Genomic DNA, 5,000 nt, shown 5'->3' with positions numbered 1-5,000 from the left:
TGACATGTGAAAAGTTCTAGCCAGCATGAAGAATAAAAAGTACCGATTTTCTTTGTTCAGAACCACGCTGCCTGCCGTTGCTGAGCGACGTGACATCAGAGTATTGAATCCAATTCTCCAGGACTGGGTTAAAATCATTCAATGAGTGGAGAAGTGCCCAAAGACAATAGAGAATAAAAACTTTCGCGGCGATGGGAACCACAATTTTGTGGCTATGTGGTCAAGTGGTATGACACTCGCTTTCCGATCGGAAAGTCCTGAGTTCGAGCTTCGCTTGGCGCATAGTTGAGCCCCTGGAAAAGGCTCTTTATTCACATTCTCTTACCGTACTCAGGTGTAAAACGAGTACCTGGCCGTTAAAAGCGTTGTCTCTGTCCGGGAAAAATTGTAGTATCGTCTGACAGGCGTCATGTCTCATTCTACATGTTAAATGTTGCTGTTGGTCAGGGACCCCTTGTAAAGCGCTTTGAGCACATTGGGTGGATATTGCGCTATATAAAACCTCAATTTAGAATTTAGAACCATGATTTTGCTACTGGAATGGAAGATTGGGTAGACTGCGGAGCGTCTTTCTTGTGATCAGGTGAAGGGTGCCGTACCATATCATACATAATATTATAGCCATTTTTGTCTTTTCAATTATGTAAATGTTGCTGCTCGAAGTTCGAAGAAATAAATAATAATGTGAAATTGATTGTAAGCTTCAATTTAATTACAAAAATAGATCAAATGAACGTTTCGGGTTTCCCCTTTATCAAAAAAACAGAATAAATGGAACACCACAGATGAATGATATAATGTGCTAGTGGCGTAGTTAAGTTGAATCTTAACTACGCCACCTTCACATTATTTCATTCATTCTGTTTTGTTGATAAAGGGGAAACCCGAAACGTTCATTTGATCTGTTTTTGTAATTAGATTTAAGCTTACAATCAGTCTTTTCAATAAGACACCATTTTTGGATACCTAAACAAACAAGAACGAAAATGATGTTTACTCAATGTGCCAATGCTGTTTAATCTCAGCATTGTGTCTTAACAATACATGACAATTAATTTTAATATATATCAGAATTATATCAAACAAGATTCTTATCTTTGGTTTGTAAATTTTGAGGGAAAGTAATTGCTGCCTGTGGAGTCGGCGTGCAATGGTCGTGTCACGGGCATTTTGGACCACAATGGTTGTGCCACGGGCATTTTGGGTCAAGATGGTTGTGTCACGGGCATTTTGGACCACAATGGTCGTGTCACGGGCATTTTGGGTCAAGATGGTTGTGTCACGGGCATTTTGGACCACAATGGTTGTGTCACGGGAATTTTGGACCATGATGATCGTGTCACGGGCATTCTGGACCTCAATGGTCGTGTCACGGGCATTTTGGACCATGATGATCGTGTCACGGGCATTCTGGACCGCAATGATCGTGTCACGGGCATTTTGGACCATGATGATCGTGTCACGGGCATTCTGGACCTCAATGGTCGTGTCACGGGCATTTTGGACCATGATGATCGTGTCACGGGCATTTTGGACAGCAGAGGTCGTGTCACGGGAATTTGGATCAAAAAGTCTAATATTAAATTGAGAAATATTACTCATCCCTTCAACCTGGTATTATATAGGAATGACCTAGATGACGATAAATAAGTTAAAAGTCAAAAATAAATAATCAGATTAAAGATTATTTTAGTTTAACCATCTTCTTACTAACAATGAGCAAATCGTCACATTTGTAACGGCATAATGAGCATTTTTTTCATATTTATATTCGTTTTGTCCCTAAGGGAACAAAATTTGAAGAAAGGACAGTCCAATAAAAAGATAGAAAAACTAGTATTATCTAGATATGACAGTGACAGAGACGTTTTTTGATACTTGTGTGGGAGCTTTACGTTTATTAATTCATAGATTGTGGTCACAAGGCTCGGTGGGGTTCCTGACCTCCCATAGTGGGCAGGGAGGTACATACTGCGTCTTCTATCCCCTTATTTCTGTTTTCCAACATGTTTTCTGTCTTTGTCTTGGAATGAGATTACTTGGTTTTGTCCTGGCCCAAGCCGGAGTCCTGGCTGGGAGGGAAACAGTCAAATGCATAGTTATTGTTTTGGGAATGATATTTTTTCCTTGTAAATCATCTCTCTGTTATGTATTGTTATATTTGTTATTTTATATGTATATTGTAAGCATTTGAGTGTATTCCTCTTTGTTGGATTTAGTGTTTGTGTCCGGATGAGACTTAAATGTAATCTCAAACTAAGTACATTGGTGGTATGCTCTTGGAATCTGCATCTGATCCCTATTTGTTCCCAGTTCCCCTATGTCTTACTTTTTCTCGGGTGATTTAATTGTAATTCTAGAACTTTTTACTATCCCATTTTCTTCCTTTTTACTGGCGCTGATATGACCTAAATGTGTAAAACCCCTAAAAACAAAAACAAATATTTCATAGATTGACTCAGCCCGAGATATTACGTCACGATATAAAGCGTTGATCAACAATAAAAAGTGAAAAGTGAATTGTTGTTAGTAGTGCTCAGGGTAACAAATGGTGCCATTGTTTATTTGTTTTGTAGAGTTGACTCACTGTGCACTTTCTTTAGGTGATCGACGCCATGTTTTGTGACGTAATTCTTGGGCAGTGTTAGGCAATGACTTCAAGAAGGCTACAATGGGAGCCGGAGTCTTATAATTCTCGACAGGTCTCGCCAACATGATCACGCCACTCTGTAGCCTGTATGAGCGTTTCTACAATAATTTTAAACAAAGTCAAACTCTGTATTGCATCGGGGGATAGACCTCTAAACACTACATCCGTTTATTTTAACTCACTCAACCCTAACACCGACTATATCCGTAGTATACCCGGGAATACTATTACTCCATGCCTATCTATTACATTTTTCTGAGACAAATTATAGGCGCAGTATCAAAGCTAATGTTTTTAGTTTTACATGTTGATGGTGGTTGGGATTGAGTGAGTTAAGGCGAGAAAATTTGTGTCGAAAGCCTTTCTCAACTCAAATGAAAACGTCCAAAGTGATGACTTGATATGGATGGGGACTTGCGTTACGTTATCAGACTGTGCTCTGTTATACACGATGCCTATTCATAGTTATGCTCAATATACATACCATATTTTAGAATATTAATAATAATGATTATTTTTTTCATCATCGTCATCATCATCATCATCATCATCATCATCATCATCATCATCATCATCATCATCATCATCATCATCATCATCATAATCATCATTATCATCACCATCATCATTATCATCATCGTCGTCGTCATCATCATCACCATCATCATCATCATCATCATCATCATCCTCATCATCATCATAATCATCATCATCATCATCATAATCATTATCATCACCATCATCATCATCATCATCATCATCATCATCATCATCATCATCATCATCATCATCATCATCATCATCATCATTATTATTATTATTATTATTATTATTATTATTATTACTATTATTATTATTATTATTATTATCATCATCATCATCATCATCATCATCATCATCATCATCATTATCATTATCATTCTTTTTATTTTTATCAATGCAATAAATATTATTATCTAGCATTGCATTTGTTTTCAGTGAGGTCCATTGAAAATAGCCTACGAAAAATGATGGTGTATGAGTGATTTTATCTTGATACCATGCGTCATTACGAGGGAAGTGACGTTACGACTGTTGAAGCGTATTAAATACCTAGCTGTTAACAGCGTTGTCTCTTTTGGAAAAAAAAATTGTAATATCCCTTAATAGGCGTTATGTCTTGTCCTACATGTTAATTAAGTGTTGCTGTTGGCTAGAGACCACATGTAAAGCACTTTGAGCACGTTTCGTGGATATTGTTCTAAATAAATGTCATATTAAAAGAACAATTAAATTATATATGCTTTGAACCGACGTGTACATATATGCGGGTCTGACATTCGAACATCCTTATGGGCCTCGTTTAACTTTGTTGTAATGGACAATATTTGGCGTCATTTTTTTGTTGAGATTTCCCTTACAACAAGGAGGCCATAAGGAATTGGGTTATCAGATCTGAAAATAAGTGCACGTCCATTTGAACTATGTCCAAAAAACATCTATTAAATCTGATTGTAGATTTATATTAACAGTAGATACACATAGTCCAGAAGCGTGTGATGCTGACTCTCGATCTAACTCCCCCCCCCCCCCCCCAAACAAAAAAAAAAACATTAAAAAAATCTAAGCTTTTATATAGCGCGCTATCCACTAAACGTGCCCAAAGAGTGCTTTACAAATAAATGTCCTAAATGTTATCTATTTATCAAGAAAAACTTTGCCACCGATTATGAAAGTCGCTTTTATAAATAAATATTAAATTTAAGTAGTGATCGATTTTACATTCTTACTCTAGATAAGCCACTCCAACGTGTTTGTGTTAGTAATATTATATTAACTTTTAAAATATATTGACGATAAATCAAATAGAATCAAATTTCAATGTGACGTGAAGTGAAAAAGATCATCACAAGATTGATTTGAATCTTACAATGAATATCAATGAAATATTTACGGTGGATGTTAGGTCAAAACTCCCAAATCGGATTAGATACTTGAAAAGATATTCAAGCTTATCAATTCTTGTTGCGTGGGTACTCACAATTAATCTTCCTTCCCTCTCACATTTTGTGAAAACATTTTAATATTATTAAGTATTTGTTTGTTATGATACATAAAGAAAGCTCTCCCCCCCCCCCCTTTTCACCTTGTTGTTGTTGTTGCTGCTGCTGCTGTTGTTGTTGTTGTTGCTGTTGCTGTCGTTGATGTTGTTATTGTTGTTGTTGTTCTTCTTCTTCTTCTTCTTCTTCTTCTTCTTCTTCTTCTTCTTCTTCTTCTTCTCCTCCTCTTCTTCTTCTTCTCCTCCTCTTCCTCCTCCTCCTCCTCCTCCTCCTCCTCCTCCTCCTCCTCCTCCTCCTCCTCCTTCTTCTTC

The sequence above is a fragment of the Berghia stephanieae genome, chromosome 5 (genome assembly GCF_034508935.2).
Source record: "Berghia stephanieae isolate SIO BIC M18660-M18661 chromosome 5, UCSD_Bste_1.3, whole genome shotgun sequence".
Classification (NCBI taxonomy): Eukaryota; Metazoa; Mollusca; class Gastropoda; order Nudibranchia; family Aeolidiidae; genus Berghia; species Berghia stephanieae.
This window is presented reverse-complemented; position numbering follows the sequence as displayed.